This window comes from Anas platyrhynchos, chromosome 12 (assembly GCF_047663525.1).
Source record: "Anas platyrhynchos isolate ZD024472 breed Pekin duck chromosome 12, IASCAAS_PekinDuck_T2T, whole genome shotgun sequence".
NCBI classification, from domain to species: domain Eukaryota; kingdom Metazoa; phylum Chordata; class Aves; order Anseriformes; family Anatidae; genus Anas; species Anas platyrhynchos.
Genome location: NC_092598.1, coordinates 6,033,030 through 6,050,905, shown reverse-complemented (window position 1 = coordinate 6,050,905; position 17,876 = coordinate 6,033,030). Strand labels below are relative to the sequence as shown.

General features: G+C 43.4%; 1 protein-coding gene and 1 long non-coding RNA gene across 3 annotated transcripts in view; both read right to left on the bottom strand.

The window, feature by feature from the left end:
- Positions 1-17,876, bottom strand: part of MAF (MAF bZIP transcription factor) — a 177,164-nt gene that overhangs the window by 72,882 nt on the left and 86,406 nt on the right. The gene's annotated exons all lie outside the window — the stretch shown is intronic.
- On the bottom strand, positions 243-17,446 carry LOC140003522 (uncharacterized). Its single transcript, XR_011812330.1, has 3 exons — positions 17,327-17,446; positions 16,960-17,210; positions 243-1,298 (listed from the first exon to the last, which is right to left on the bottom strand). It is a non-coding gene; the product is annotated as an uncharacterized lncRNA (long non-coding RNA).

Here is a 17,876-nt window from a genome sequence, read left to right as displayed (position 1 = left end):
CTAGAGGGTAAATGATGCAAAACCCAATCCTGCCCTTTGTTCAGACAGTTTGAGTCCAAGAATTCCTGATGTTCATATGCTTATTTTTAAAGCAGCTTGTACTTAATTGGTAAATGATTCTTCAGCCTGCAGTTTTCTGTCTCTCATACAGCATATCTTTTCCTACAATTTTTTTAATTATATATATATATATATATATATATATATATATATATATATTTCTGCAGTTACTTGTTGCCTTATAATTTATTAACAAATGCTTTTCCTGCCAGGCAGAGTTAATCCAGGTTATCAAGGCTCTCCAAGGGAAGAGCTCAGCCGAACCAGAGGCACTTCGAAGCACAAGCACCATTTATATAAAGTATCACACTATTATTTTATACTTCCAGTTTTGAAAGGCTGTGTACTTTTTCCCATTAGACTAACAAATTACAGCAATTGTGGTCAGCAGTGTGGAGGTTTCTCTGCAGAGCATTTGCCCCCTGGGAGGAAGGAAATCAGAGGGGTGTTAAAGCAATATTGTGCCTTCCACTCGGTGTGCGGAGTTGCCTGATAATGGTTAGCTAAGAGAAGCCATAAAACTGCCATTGCTGCCACCAGTGGGTGATGCGAATCCTGCATCTCAGTAGCCCTTGCAGAGGTACAGAAAAACAATAAAGAAATTTAGAAACAAAAAGAAAGGAGTGGTAAGTGAACAAATAAGGGGAAAATAAACTTTGTTCTCTAGCTGAACTTGTTATTCTCATGTTTATTTTTTTTTGAAGTATATTTGCTTTGACTGTAAGTTTAGGTGAGTGGCTGTTGAACCCCTTTAGGAAGAAACATTTCCCTAAATTCTTCCCTCCTGAGGTTTCAAGCAGATTCAAACCCTTCTGAGGAGATGGAAGGGCCTCTCGATGTTTGATTTTTGGCTGGATTGCAATCTAAGAGGCAAAACAGTGTCAAGGGGCTGCTCACTTCGGTTTGCCCAGAAATCTCTAAAAGAGAAAGCCTGTTCTGGTGAGGCTGCAGGTTCTCTTTTTCAGATTCAGGGTGCAGCTTAGAGAGCTTACATATCAGCTGAAGAATAATAATTTGAACAGTCAGGTGCTAGTCCTAAGGTTCAGTTTGGAGCCCATCATTTGTACTTTGCAAAACAGGGGCTTCCTTTCTCCTTCTTCATTACAACAGATCTGGCCCATGGGCTGGTCTCACCAGGTTTACAACACGGATCTCATTTTTCACTTTCCTAATGGGAAGAGGATCTCTTTCTTGCATCTTCTCCACAAAGACAAATGTATCCCTTGAGTAAAGAGCTGCTGGAAAACAAAACAAAACAAAACAAACAAAACAAAACAAAACACCTCTTCCGTTTCTACTATACTACATACAACATTCTTATCCTTGTCCCCCAATCACAATAATAATAATAATAATAGCTCATTACATAGCTCAAAACATAGCAAAGTTATACTTGGTAGCCCAGGATATTTTTTGTGTGTATTTATACCTGCCATGCACCATGCATAGCGCACAGCCTACAACATGCATATGTTGTATATGACAGCGGTATTCATTATACCCACATAGCTAAATGTCTGCTAGCACCTGGGTAACACCTGTTGCAACGCTAGACAGGTCCAACTTCAAATTGCTGCAAGTTTCAGGTGTATGCAGATGCGTGGTTTCACTTCTGCTGGATCTCATTGCAAAAGCGACGTAACAGAGCAGGTGTGAATCAATAACTTTATTGAATTGCCTCAAGTATTAGAAAATGAGAGCATTTGAAATGGCTCAGAAATAAACAGGATATTCTCATTACATGCCTCACTACGTGTTTTCTTCTTGGGCTATAAATTAAGCTTTGTAAACTTTTGTGATTTCTTTTTTTTTAATAAGTACATTGAATACGTAAGAAAAACGCCTGCAGCAGGGAGGAATTGCAGTCTCACATGTAAATGAGAGAACATTTTGAACATGTAAATTATCCTGCTATAATCCATATTTATCAAACACATTCCAGGCTTTTAGAAAAAGAAATACACATTATATGAATACTTGTGAACACTTGCTCTTTAAGACTTATCAAGGCATCATTTAACCACAGGTAGTTTCTTTTGAACAAAAAGGTGTGCTGAAATATATATATAACATTTATCAAAATATTCTGTACAGACAGATAACATACCTTGCACAATGACTATTTCATGTCCAAAAGTTGATGGGACAAGCTTGCTCAAAATTATCTAACTAACTGCACAGTTGAAGAGGTCATTTTTAGATAACATAATTGAGATTTTAATTATGAGTATAAAAAAACAGCAATGGTCAGGAGATGCCAACTTTGTTACCCTGGGTGATGTAAGAACACAGTGCGAGCCCACCCACACCCCACTGCTTGCAGCCTGAGCAGCTCAGGCAGCCAGAGGAGAAGAAATACAGCCTCTCCCAGAGTATTTTCCCACATCTTAGGTCCATGCCTTTGAGCAACAACTAATCTTGCAGGATACCAGTGACCAGGGAGCTAAACACATCATTCTCATATCCCAGCCTAGCAGTGATGCTCTTTCAGCATTTTACACTGGCACGGATTCTTCTGCTGCTTTTGACACTGGCAGAAACCCTCATGCAAAAATCAGTGAGATCATGAATTTACCTATCACTTAGAGGTGGATTTCAGTTCTAAGAGAAGCACATCTGGACACTGCTTTGCTTTTTTTTGCCACCCAGCAAGCATGTTGATATGGAAGGAGGGAGGAAGGGATTCCCTCCCCTGGTGACAGCAGCAATGCTTGGCAATTCCAGCTCCTGCTTTGTGAAATTTGCATTGTATCCACGTTTATTATTTGGCCCCATTTTAGTGTCTCTGAAATTCTGGAACTAAGAATTGCCTTTTATCACCAGATGTTCACATGACAACTTGAAATGCCATTCCTTAGCTTATACCCTTTTTAACATGATCTGCTTGATCTTTTTTTTTTTTTTTTTTTTTTTTATCTGAACATAATGAAAAGCAATATTTTAAATAATGTGTCCAAGCAGCGTGGTAAAATTGTCAAACTCAAAACATTTCAATGGACTGGGAATTTGAATGTCTGCTCTTGAAAGCCTGGTTTATTTTGACAATATTGCTTTTTCTCCATAGTTACCTCTGACCTCCTGTATTACTCTCAGTGGATTATTTTTGCACTGAGGGAGATGCTTAAGCATGGACCAGTGTAGATAAGTGATATGGTCAAATCACTACTGGCAAACCCTGGAATTACTGACCACTTTAATAGCTCCTGCTGACCTCCAAGTGAAACTTCACCTTTGGTTATTAACATGTCTCTCTACTTTTATGATTTTTTGGAACATAATTTGTCACAGTTTTTATCTGCACAGAGCAAGCATTAGGCTTTTAAAAATGTGAGTTATCTTTTTACAGCTGCTAACAATTACATCACAGAACAGACCAGTCCGAAAACCAATTATGAAAAGACCTGCACGGGAAGCGCGGTCGGTCTTGAAGTTTGAATTATAGATTTCTGAACTATAACTGTGTTGCAGTCCGTGTTCAGGAACGGGAAACGAGAAACCAAACTTTGAAACGGCTTGTAAGATCAGCGAGATAAGATAAGGGCGTAGAAATTAATTGCCCTCATTTTGTATTAAAATCTGATAAAAGGCTCTCAGCACTGTTCAAGATCAGAGCGAGCGCCTTCCGTCACCGATGAGCGTCTGCACGCCAGTGGCAGCCTGAACCTGGACCCTCCTGGCTAGCACAGCCCCTTACCATTGTTTGTTGCTAGTGCAGTGTGCTCAGGGCACCACCCGAGGCTCAGGAGCCCGAAGGGAGCCCTTCCTGCTGCCACCAGCAGGCTTGGCGCTGGCCCTGATGATTCAGAGCAACGACAGTTTGTAACCAGATTGTACCAAGTGTAAGCAACTAACCTGAGCCTTGCAAGCGGTGCCAAAAGGCTTTCAGATGATCCGAGCAATATGCCAGTCAGCTAGAGGTCGATTGACCAATTAACAATTAGGTTGGGAGTGCAGGCATGACATTTGAGACTGCTATTTGCCAAAAGACCAACAACGTGGAAAGTTTAAATTTATTTTTTGTTATTTTATTTTTTAATTTTTAAAAATGTGTACTAGTGTTTCTAGCCCCAGCACCATACCACAAGGCGCTGGCAGCAAGCTGCAGCCCTGGGGACAGGTTGCAGCTGGCAGCGTGACAGCAGCACTTCAACAAAGCCTCCAGGAAACCAGCCAGGGCTTCCAGTTTTGTTTGAACACTGCTCGCACTGAGCAAAGGGGACGAGAACTAAATAAGTGCAGAGAAAGACTCCTCAGTAGGATTGGGGCTGAGCACTAGAAGGGCAAAAACTCATCAGCAATTACTGATAAGGCACACCTCAGAGCAGGGTTTCCTTTCTAGTGGTGAAAGGTTCAAAACAGACTGTGGGAGTTTCCACCTTGGCCTGTATTTAGTTATAACCAGTTAAGAAAGAATTCAAGTATCTCAGCTCAGGCCCTTGCAATGAACCCTAGTGGCAGAGCAGTCTTAAGCCTTTCCCAAAACACTGGGGTAACCGTTCTACTGCTTTATCTTTGTACGCCTGCTGTGTTCTCTGCAGTAACAACAGGTTACACGTAAAGTCATAGAGGTATTTGTACTGAGGCAACCTTGTTGAAGTTAATTTATAGGGGGTTGATTTTGGAGGAAAAGAAAAAACAGCTATTATAAGAGTATTTTAGCATTCAGTGCCATATGAATAGAGTGGAGAACATGGGATTTGAGAGACCTTTGGTCACATCTGCAGTGGTAATGGGCTGCTTTGTAGCTTTGAAGTACTATTCCACGATATGTGTGTGTAGTACAAAGATATCTCAAGTGAAATTATGGTAAAACATCAAACTAAAAGGACTTGGTGCTATACGCAGTACTTCGCATAGCCAGCATTGTATTTCCCCCCCAAAAAAACTGTCCTGATCTGGGTCTCACAGGAAGGGAGGGGAAAAGAACAAAAAAGGTGAATGAAATGAACACTTGTGAATGCAGTTCATGTTTGAAACTGAAATTTGTCAGTGAGTAACATCCTCTGAAAGTCTCCATCAATGCTATAAAAGAATGTCTTCTCCCACTGTACCAAACAAGACGCTGAACCCTGAAAGTCGTAGCTATTTTGGAAGTCTTCCACTGACTAAATGCCAGAGACACCGAGCGAGCCCAGGGGCTTAGGTTCCGCAAAGCATCGAGGTGTCTCACTCTATGTGAAACGCAGGGCGCTGAAGCTGTGAGCCTTGGGGCTGCTGAGCAAGCATTTCCCAGCACAGCTTTACACAGGGCCTGGTGTCCCTCATTACGTGCTCCGAGACAGACCCAGGCTGCTGGGAACCAGACAAGCAACAAAAAGTCGTACCAACAAGCTTGGCCCTGCATTTAAAGCGTGTCTCCAATCCATTTTACAGACCAGAAAAAAGAACGAACAGGAAAGTCACCATGAAAAGCTGCAGAATGAAATGGAAAGGCCGCATCTTGCTGTAGATGGTTTGAATTGTCCTGCTTAGTCAAACTTGCCGCTGTTAGCCTGAACCTTGCTTCTGCCAGGTGATTAGAAACAGCCCTCTTGTGAAACAATTACACAACACGTGTATTGAGAGTAATTTCTAGGAATTATATTAAATCATAATAAATCACAGCAGGTTTTGACAGCCTAAGCTTGTAAGTGCCTGAGCACTCTTCATCCTAGACATTTATAGAAACATCAGGAGCAAGGCTGTCTCAGACATATCAAAGTAAACAGTCTCCACCGTGCTTTTCCATGAAGTAAAAAGTTAGCGTTAAATATGACATTTGAGACTGGGGCACGTCCTGCAGCTCTACCTTTGTGTGTCGTGTGTTGGCACATTAGCCAGGGTAGCCATGGCCAGCGGTGGGCCAGGAGCCCAGGAAACGCCGTGCTGCCTGAGTAGGTGTCAGGCTTCCTTTTGAGTCACCACTGAAACCCACACGCTGACGTCATGCTTCTTAAGGTGTCATCCTGGGGATATAAAACTGACATCCTGACTGTCTGCAATTCTGAAAAAGATTTTTTTTCCTTGTTTTGCTCTCTCCAAGCATAGGGTTGCTTAACTCGAGCATTTTGGACAAGATCTGATTCAGAGAGCAGCGCTTTCCCCAGGCGATCCTTGCTGCCACAGCTTCAGATGCACAAGATGAAGTCTGTCTTTGTCCACTGGGGTTTTGCTGCTCTGGCCTGTTGCGGCTGTTTTCCCTAGACATTTCTGCACTCATATGAAGGACCACAACTCCTGATCTCCTCCCAGCAGCAAAAAAAACCCTCTCACTACAGACATTATTATTGCCTGGAGGGCAGATTTTGTCCCTTAATCCAAGGGAATGACCTTAACGTGAAAATTTTCTCATATGTCAGGAAGCACCTTTATTAACCCAGACAGCCTCAAGATTTCAGCTATTTCCATTGCCCTTCAAGAACTTCATTCTGGACAAGGTTTTCTCAAGGGGCCCAGATGACCATTGCCACCAGGCCTTAGCAGCCTGTTAAGCAGAAGTAGTTTGGGTGGCCACCTTCCTTTGTGTTACTTCTCCATCACACACTTAACTCACACCCTTGGTTTCCTTCAGAGAAGAACTAGGGGGGGGAGTTCGGGAAATAAGAGAGGAACAGAAGAGGTTGTCATAAAACAAAGTCTGAAAAATACTTGTTAAGCTCTATTTCTCTTAGCAGGAAAGCAAGGTTAGAAGGGTCTGAATTACTTTACCAATATCTTTCTGTCTAACAACTGACATGTCTCTAAGTGACATTGAAATGGAAATCTGAGAAACTGCAGTGCTCATGCTCACTCATGAAAGTGATTGGTACTTTACTATGAGGAATGTAGGACTTGAGAGGAAAAAAACTACATGTCAAGAACTAAACTTACTGGTAGCAGAACATATGGGGGACACAGTAACGCCACTACTCTGACATTACTGAGTTTCTCAGAATCTTCATATCCAGCTCTGAGGAGCGGAGATGCATGCCTGAGCTCACAGTCCCATTCAGCCTGCATTGAAAACAGCCTCCTCTCCTGGGGCAGGAGGCTCTGCCCAGCCATGATCACCAGCAAGCACCCAAGGCCGGATCCAGCTATGTCAATTGACAGGAGCTTCATCCAGTTCAGTGGAAGCTTTCTGGATTTAATCCAGAGCAACTGAAATTAGAAGCTTGCCCTAAGTGGGCGGGAGCTCATTATAAGACTAAATAAGGAGTGAGTCATTTTCAGACTTTTAAACTGAAAGGAGCCGCATTTGGCTGACCTCCTTTTTTGCACACTGATGGCTTATTAGATTACAGAAGATAACCATGCTTTCTTACTAGTTTTTCATGGTGACATGTCTATGTCACTAGTTGAGGTGGAAACATCAGTAGAAAAAAAAAAAAAAAGAGCAATATATCTAAAGAGCAGTGTTTTTAACTATTAATTTTGATATCTGAAGAGGCAAACACTGGCTCAACATACCTGTAAGCATTCCCATCTCACCCAGCGTACGTAAACAGCTGAGTAATCCAATAGGAGCCAGAGTTGCTGAGCAAGAAGAAATGGGAAATCTTAGTGGGTTGCAAGAAGCTAACAGCTGCTCAGAGGAATGACCGCAAATCTTAATTATCAAGTTTTATAATTAATTATCGTTAATATCATTATTAGTAAGACACTTGATTAAAAAAGAAAAAAACTCTGAAGAACTACATACCCTGCACAGATCTGAAGCTAGCCATGGCTCCCAGTAGCCCCATTCTGACTGCTGCTCTGGTCTCCCAGGTCATAAATCCTTTCATCTCCATCTTGTAACCCTTTCAAGGAGACTTTTAGGCTCCTCACTACCCAGGTATTTTAAAAAGATGACTTTCACTGATGAGATTAGGCTTGAGAGTGAGACAGCCCCCTAAATCACTTCTGGCCTTGCATCACTCGGCAAAGCAGACGAGAAAATTTCCAGGCTGAAAAGGTCCCCAGGGTAATGATTCTGAGGCAGCTTAATTTGAGATTCCAGATCTACTAAACCTTGTAATGTTCGGTTGAATACTCACTCACCCAGAGTGAGATTGTATTCAAAGTAGTAGCAAATGGAAGAGGTAATTACAGTTGTACCACAAGTGGAAACACTAAAGGCACATGAAGGAAGAGGTGACCACCAGAATGTTTATCTTCATCAGATTGGAAAGAAGTTAAAACAGAATATATAAGGTCTGGTGGATCTTCTGAACCTTCCGATACATTTTTATACTAAGTCTTGAAATCAATCATGATATAGAAGGCTATTGAATGGGATTCCTCTGTGTCAAGGGCCTATTTCTTGCAGTAATGATTGACATAACCTGATATTGGCTCTGAAGTGATTGTAACCAATAGCAATCTGGGGAGGCAATAAGGACTATGGGATTGTTCTCATTCGCTCTTATGACCACAACATTAAACACCAATTACATCTGGCACAAGTTACCTTTCGTAGACACCCTAAACAAAGAGATTAAAGATTGAGTTGAAGACCTGAGAGCCTGGTTTCAGCCATTTAGCTCAAAAGTTAAGAGCCAATTTGAAGTACGTACATGGGATATTTCCGATATTCAAAGAACAGTACAGAACACCCAGTGGTGTCAAATATATCCTGATTAGAAGGAAATGCAGTTTGTTATCAAAATATGGCAGGACATAACACTTGTAGCGTCATCTCTGTTGAATCAGAAGGCTGATGGCCATTTCAGAGGCGACTCTGCAGCAATCAATGAATACACTGTTATTTCTCCAGCGAGGGCAGCCAAAAGATCACTCAAGAGCACACGACCTCCCTCACACAGAGCTCAGTGCTCTCCTAGGTGGTGGCATGTCACTGACTGTGTGGGCAGGGGAACACTGCAGGCAGCCCCCAATGCCTGCAAAGCCACTGCATATGCCAAGAGCAAAACCCAGGACCAGAGCATAGGCCAAGAGGATTTTCTGAATCAGTAATTTATTTCCCTCTATACCCCACATAGCTTCCTCATACAGACTTTGGGGTTTGACTTCAGAGAACATTCAAGCCAGGTTCTAATGCACCTTCATGTTTCTATATATAACCCACAGAGCAAGCGTTGCCCAATACCTGCCGCTGGGGAAGGGGAGCGGTGTAGGTGGGGACAGCCATTTCATGGAGGTTTGGATGCCTTACAGCTGGCACTTGCCTACAGGTCCCAGGGGAAAACACAAAAAACGCAGCCCGGGTGGAGGCGTTGCGCTGGGAGCTGAGGGAGCCACCTGCATCCTGGGGGACATTTTGGTCCTTGGTGCTAGCTCAGCCCCTGCTGGGCCCACAGCACCTGGCAGTGCAGGCACTGCGGCCGGGCCGGACAAGCTGATGAACCAGCCCAGCTGCTGGAGGAACAGCTCCAGACAAACTTTGTACCTCACTGTTCTCAACTGGGGTTGTTTTTGGTGAACCGGCTTTGTTGCTGACTAATGGCCTTCGGCGATTGGCACGGGAAATGAGACTTCACTGAACGGCAAGGTACAGCGAACTGAAATGACAAGATTATACTAGTAGTTCATTAAAGCAGATGGAGGAGATTAGGGTGCTTGTTACAGTGATAAACCAAAATTGCATGTGTAACAAGCATGCCTAGACAGGACTTTTTTTTTTTTTTTTTTTAAAGAAAAAAGAAATCACTAAATGCTAGCTTTTCATCTTTAAAAAATGAATTAGGAAAAGTCTCTGCTGGCAGACAAAGTAATTTGGCAAATGTTGGTATGATATATATCTGGAAAATAAGGGTGGAAAGAAAGACAATATTTCTCCTGGAGCTTGGGCTTCCTCTCCTATAAAAGCCCACAGAAGGGATAAGCAAAACAGATTCTCCCTGCCACTAATTTTATTTATTTATTTATTTATTTATTTTTTAATAAGTACCTGTATCTCATTTTAAAGAATAGCAGGCATCCCTGTAAGCAAAATGAAACAAGGAATTCTTAGTCATCCTTTCCCCTTGCATGGTCACTCCAGCTTAACACCCCCAAGCATTTTGCCTGGTTTTGTGCTCTCACTCCTACTTTTCTCTGTTTGTGTCTCTCTTCCTTGCTGTAATAGGGTGCACACATTCTGCTTTGGAAAGAGCATGTTGCCTGAGTATAGAAGTGCCGGATACCTGCTTATGGAGCCATCTATTGAGGAGGGTCAGGAACTAGCTGAATTAGCAAAAACACCTGATGGTGCTCTGAAATACCCCAATGTCTTAGATTATGGGAAAAACAGGTGTCAAAGTTGCCAAATGCAACCATCTCCCAGTATATGGATATGTCCGTTGACAGCCCTGTAGTGGAAAATCCCAGCCCAGGGCTGGGGGACCTTTCCACATTACAGGACAAACCAGATTTGATTTCTTTCTGAAGTTGAGGGGACTCGAGAACTTTGCTCAAACCGCTAACCAATCTTTATGATTTAAACTGTCCTTCTTATAGCAGGAGAAAGGCCATAAGGCACAGCCAATGCATTGGGGAAGTTGTAGCTGAGGCATGATTTCAGATCTGAACTTTGTCATTCAGGCCTCTCTCTTCCCTTTCTTCTTTTCCTTTGTGTTAGCAATACGCACTGACTTTGTAGATCAATGCAGAAGGCTGTAAATGATGCATGAAATGAAAAATCCCTGTCCAGCCAGCGCACAGAGAGAATACAGACAGCGCTGTACTGTCATTGCTGTGGTATTTTCTGCAATGTTCACAGCTAGAAAAGCCCACTAAGTCCCAGAACAATGCTGGACTATTTTAAAGTCTCAAGCTCTTTGGGGACAGAGGGGAAAGGAAGGGAGAAATGAACTCCCCATACACCCACCTCCTTTCTGTCTTTGTTTCAGAGAGTTTTCACCAGGGCAGACCCTGCTCTCCCACACGAGTCTTTCATTATTCCCCCCTAGAAAACATTCCTTCCCCTTCTTGGATGGGGGCGGCAGGCGAGGACGAAAGAGGAAAATAAAGAGATCGTATCAAATGGACGCTTTCATCAGGCCAGCCTGGAGTGAATCATCAGCCACACTGCACAGGGACTTGCGTCTCGAGCACAACGCTCCTCAGCACAGGCATCAGCAGAGGTCAGGACCAGTGGCCAAGTGGCCTGGTGGCCGTTCCCATCCCCTAGTCCCTCCAGCAGCAGGGTGGACAGACATATGCAGAGGTACTGAACTCTTCCCTGCACTGGCACTAGGGATGATGAGTGCTTGGCAGCACTATTCTTCATATGGAACATTAAGCTGAGGTCTTGCACACTCCTGAACATTAAATATCCCATGATAGTCATGAAGAAGAGCTACGGGTTTTATTAACCTCAGTGTCCTGGACACATTGCACCAGGAAAGTCATCATTAACCTACCTTAAGAATACAGGCAGGGGCCCTCTTTGCAAACTATGCTCAAAGAGCTACAATCCTATGAAATACCTTTAATAATTTAAAGCAACTACCAAATGTTGCTATAAAGGATATAACCTCACCTCAAGGAAGAAAATCTGTAATGACTTTGACATAGTAAAGTATCTAAAGCTGGATGCTTTTTTTTTTTTGCTAGTCAATGCTTAAACAGCACACCTGAATGTGAATGCTTCCCTCCTCCCCCATTCTCACCCCCTGCCAAAACCTGGCTCATCCAGGCTAGAAGCTATTTTTAATGCATCCTCTACATCTTACTCAAACAGAAGTAAAGCCCATTAGCAACACTTCTGCATGTGTTGAGAAATCACCTGAGAAGCTTTAGCACTGAAACAGACGACCCCCTGACAAAATAAATGCATAAAATCCTTAAAAATCCGATGATTTTTTTTTCTTTTTAAACCAAAAAAGTGAGAAAAAATTGGTTTATTTACCTGTCCCATTAATTTAAATACAACCCAATTAACCTAGCAACAAATAATACTTGAGTGATAATAGATTGCATTTGATGAATGTCAGGGTGTCATTCTTACATTGGCTGATGTATTTTTAATTTGTGCCTCTAACACCAATCTCCAATTTGTTGTCTGTACACAGGGGAAATAAAATTACTGGAGGAAGTGGAAAATGAGAAGCTTGTACACTACCACAACTCTGATCCATCTGCTCAGGTTTGGTTTATTTGCAATCCTGAGCCACAAGAGACAACCAAAGTCACCAAGTTGGCATTCCCAGGTAAATTAGTAGCAAAACAAGTAATACAGGATGATGAGAGCCAGAAGTTGGAGCAGAAAAAGAGCATATAAGTACCTGGATTAAAATATACGTATATATACAGAGTCCAGAATGACCATATCTTATAAAAGGAGATAAGGCATCTACACACCAAGTTTGGGATTATTGGCTTCATTCCTGCAGCAGACACCGAGGGTCAGCAGCAAGGCAGGGCAGCAGCCAGGCTACAAAGCACTGCTCAGCCCGGTGTTATAAAAAGAAACTGCAGGCCAGTGCTAAAGCCAATTGATACCAATGGGTGTCAGCTACCTGGAGAGCAGGACTGCTTTCAGATAACCTCCCTAAATATTGCACAGAAACTCAGTGGCATGAGTAATGGAGAGAAAGAGTTTGTATAACACAACTGGTGTAAGGATGGGGACAAGAGGGAATCACTATATGCAGGACGGGATATATGGACGTAGTTCTTTACATTAACCATCTGAACATAAATGAAGCTCGAACCAAGCAGTACTCACACCTGTATCCAGCTCAGAGAAGTATTTCTCTCAGCCCACCTTCCCCCCCACCCTGTGGTATGCAGCATTTTTGCAGGCTTCGCTTCCAGTTTGCGAAGCACTTTGGTTATATTCATGAGCCGAGAGAAGTAACAGCTTGGCACGGCTATTAGACAATAAGGCTCCTTCCTACGTCTCCTTTAATTTTACTTGATAGATATGCAAACCAGAGGAGGGAAAAGCTAACCAGGCCTCACTTATTGACAGCAGACAGCTTCCAGACCATAACCCGGTTACCTCTCTCAAGCTGCTTCCGAAAGCGCAGCTCTGGCCAGGCACAGAGGCAGCGTGACGGAGGCTGGGAGGGATGGTGCCTTCCCCAGCCACAGCCTCTGCTCCAGGCACTGGGAACGGTGCGAGTTTTCCAACTGAAACAATTTTTATTTTTTTTTTACTTTTTTTTCCAAGGGCGGTTGCTCACATCTGGTAAAGCTGTCCCTGGGCTACTGCCATATGTAAGGACACAAGGTTTTATGACTTATTGTCTGCAAGATTTATGGAGATGATCTACGATCAGCAATTTTTCATATTCTTATATCCTGAGCAAACACACAGAGGGCCGTTCCCAGCACAATAGGAAGGCGTCAAACAAGGAGGTCTCCTGCACAGGCACTGCGTGCAGCAGCAGGGGACAGGCATGGCACGCAGGGACCCTTTCTGCTCCCATTCATTTCCTGAGACAAATGAGGTGTGGGGAGAGAAGAAACAAATTACAGGATTAAGATGAGCTGCCCCACCTTTTTTATGTTATGCGAATGAGAAGTGTACGATCTGCATTTATGAAGTTCAATGTTGAAGTCCCTTCTCCAGGCAGCGCAGGAGCTTCAGGGTGAACAAGAAGCCCAAGAGCCTGGTGGCATCTGCACGCTGCTGGGATGGCTTCAGGTGTGGGCAGTGTTCCCCAGCCGGGCCCCGAGCCTAGCCCTGCCCCAGCCCCTGTGCGTTTTAGGGGAAGGAAGTGGCTTATCGCCACGCTTCGCTGAGACACGGCTCTGGCTTTCAGTGTCACAAACCTTCACCTTTCACTTACATCAGGACCAGCACGGGTAAGGAGATTTAGTGAAAACAATGAACAAGAGGAAGTGAAAAGCTGCCAAGAGCCTTGGTCCAGCCGCGGCCAGGGCTTGCTCTGACAGGTAGCTTGGCTGCTAACGAAAGACGAGGCCTCGCCAGCATTAGCAGGGCATCGCGGGGGAGAAAATAACCACCTCCATCAATTGCTGTGTCTCGTATCCACAGTGTTCAGCCTCTCTGTGCTCGCCATCGCACACCCTGCTGGCATATTTCCACCACACACGTTTCCTTTGCTATTGACAGGATTTTGCCTTGCAGGGAGGGAAAGGTTCCTTTTTAGCCCCTCGACTGCTTTCTGAACTCCAGCCATCAATAGCAACTCATGCTGTCCACATCCACAGGACAGGTGGCTTTAGCTGACTAACACAAGCTGCAATAACAGCAGTAATTATCAGACTCATGTAAAGTAAAAATAAACCTCATGCCCACAAACTCCACAGAAAATGCTGCACTGGTGAAGCTGGAAGCATCATTGCCCACTCATCCCTCCTAATGCAGCACTGAAATCGGTTGTCCAATGCAGCCATAATTTTGCAATATCATCCCCAGAATAAGGGGATAGATCCTTCCACAAGTGCCACTAGAGAAGGCAGTTGCTCATACAGCTGACATACAGTCTGTCCCAACTTACATGCCTGAACAGCTATTTATTTTAAAAGATCATGTTAAATGCACTTCCCTTGTATGCAAGCAAGTCAGCTCACTTGAAACGTAGTCAATTCTCAACAATTCAAACAGATTTGCTCTTTTCCTTCACAAAAAGGCAGATTACGTTATCAAAAAGAATAAAATTACGGAGACCTGTGGAGATACCGAGAGAATGGTACCAGTGCAGCAAGGTACCTGCAGGTGTGGAGAACAATCTGGCACTTAGTGATCATTTTGACAGAGGCACTTGAAAGAAATCCATAAAATTGATCACCCAGATGCATAGTTTAGATATGGATTGGAGCTCTTGGATGACTAACTTATTTTGCAGAAAATATGCAGGTTTTTGTAAGGAAGGGGGCAGAAGGGTGACTTTGGGGGTATAAGGCAGAGACCATCACTGCTAACCCAACCACAACCTCTTGTTTTCTGATTAAAAAAGCCAGAAGTGCTAGATGCTGAAATGCAGGTGTTAATTCTCACAGCATCACCACTTCTGGGCCTTGCAAAATGAGGCAACTTCCAGGTGATTTTTCTAGTTCTCCTTACACCAGTATTTGAGAAGTTATGATTTCCACGGCCACATATAGCACCTCAGCTTCTGCCTCCTCCCGGATCTGGGAATCAGAGAGCTGTCAATGAAAAGTAGTCAGAAACAGAAGAGAAACTCAGAGAAGCACCTAGGTATAACCTATTACAGCACAGTTTCAAGTAGTGCCCCCCATCAGGCTAACTTATTCCATGTCCTTGCAATACAGGACAGTAACTCCTGCTAATAAGCATCTATTTTCTTCTCTGACACTCACTGTATCATGCAGCACACAAATTCCCCACTCCTTATCAGCCCTGAGGACTGTACTTTTGTCATCTACAATGCTAGTGTTTAATACAGCAATGCTCCGTTCTTAATACTATGAAAGATTGTATCTGAACAGAAAATGAGCATTTGAAGTGTGGCTCACTTCATTCGCCCTGGTAACTACCTACTACAATTATCAGGAAATGAAAAACATGTACTCCACCACCTTCTCTTTTCACATGTTTAAAAAAAAAAAAAAAAAAAAAAAAAAAAAAAAACATACACAAAGATCACCCCAAACACTACAGAATCATTCATGCACGAGGCAATGCTTTGCGCTCTTTCCACGACGTATTACTAACAGACAACAGTTTGGGGCCCAACAGACAGAGGAGAGAATTTCTCATAATCACACATTGTGCATACATGTCCACACAGCCTTTCAGAGCAAACTGAGTGAACATAAAATCTATAGCAATAATAGACTGTCTGTACTTTATGGCAGAGCTCTAGAAAGTTTGAAGCAGATACTGTCACCAAGTTACCATTTAAAAGGCATTAAGTGCAGAAAAAATAAGAAAAATCATTATCTCTGCTGTAGATTCTCTTGCAATGACAAAAATTATAACTGTAGGAGTCAACACATTTAGAAATGTTCACGGGATGCTGTGTGATATATATACACAATGACCCCCAAAGTGGGAGTGCAGATATGAAAAGGGGAATGTAATAAAGAATTATAAGAGGGGAGCATAAATAATACACAGTGTAATAACTAGGGAGTGATTAGAAAAAGAGTTTATATAAACTCCCTAAAAGAGTTTCCCCCCTCCCTTTTACAGTGTTAATAACACTATTTGACTTCAGTCTTCCTGGATAGACATTTAAACAGAAAAGGCTTCAGGTTTATTAAGCAGGAGTATTGGAATTGCCAAAATACCTGATTTTAACCAGGTTTTATGCTTTCTAACACTGTTAAGCTTCATTAGGATGCTGCTGTGCTCAAATAAATGAAGAAATATTTATCATTTTATAGCCTCCTGTCCATTAACATTATTATTTCTGCTGCCAAGAGGTGCGGAAAGCAGCACCCAGGATGTTCAGCATTGTACCATGGGCATTGTGTAAAACAGCTGGAGGCCAGACTCGTGTACTCCAGCTTACAATCACAAGAGTCCTGGAAAAAAAATCATTTTGCATGGAGAATGAGAAAAACACACCAAAGGAATAAGCTGCTTGAGGCCTGAATTTATAGCAGTGGAAATTAAAACAGCACTGATGCAAAAGGCATTGCTGATGCACAGAGCTGACACAGGACCCAGCCCAGCCCAAGTGCTGTCCACGCCTCCAGAGCTCCAGACACCCCCTACCACAAGCAGTATGGCTATTTTACAAAGCCTAGCAGTGTACAGAGCAGTTCAGTTGTCTCTAGCCTTGTACAGCAAAAGAAGCAGCCACTCACCTCCCTTACCCAGCAGTCCCTCTGCAGACAAGGCACAGGAACTAAGCCCCAAAGACCTTCCTCAGGACGCCCACTTCAGGCATTCTTCCCCAGCCTTTCTTGCTGTGCTAGATCCAGCCTGGTTTGTCATGCCAGACTGGGAGTTAAATAGAGGAACTGTTGGGAAGTCACCTTCTGGTTTGCACTTGGAGCCTTCCTCTAAAGTGGCAAGTAAACAAGTTCAAGCACCTCCAACCATCAGCCTGTGAGACTGCCCCAGCCTCTTACCTTGGAAATCTGATTTGCAATCGATAAACAGCCAACAATATCCATCCTTTCTGGATCAGCCGGGTTGGGAAGCTGCTGAGCCTAGACCTCCAGAGGGTCCCTGTAAGTTTTCTCCCATCAACCCTAATGGGTGCTGAGTGCTCCTCATTTCCCATGGAGGGGGGCTAGAGACCTCATACAACAGCATAAGCCAGAAGCACTGCTCTCCTATTTGTCAGCAGGGAACCACAAAGGTCTCCTAAGCCTTCAGGCTGAGAAGACAGAAACATAGAGCACATTACATACCAGCTTTAACACCCAGACACAGGAGAGGCCATATCTGCAAAACCCAGGCCTATATAACAACAGCAAGCATGAACACACCTACCTAAAGGGACCTTACGCCAGAATAATCCTTCTTTCTTCAGCCCCAAAATACGCATCCTGGAAGTAGAGGGAGCTCCCACATGCTGCAGCTCAACAAAAGCCACCCTGGTCATCAGCAAACAGCACCCACAGCTGGAGCTGATGAGGGAGAGGCAGCATCCACCACCCCATCCCACCCCATCCACTCACACTGGTTCCCTGCTTCCCTGTAACACTTGCTTTTTGATCCAAAGCATTATCAATTTTTGTTGGACTTCTGCTACAACCAGGCTATCAGCAAGGCGTGCTCTGATCTGCAGCAACTTGAATTTTCTCTATTCACCATTCTTTTCTGGGTGGCTACAGGAAAAATGTGGCCTTACCTCTGCTGACTTCGATTTAGAAGCATTAACATATTATATAACTCAACAAAAACCTTGCTAAAAAAAGGTGCATTGTACTCATTCTCCTTACCCATGGTGGGGAGGAAAATGGGTATGGACTTCTTCTATGGCTTTCAGTTAATTTGCTATCAATGTCCAGCTGCTTTAGAGTAAATACAGGAACAGGGT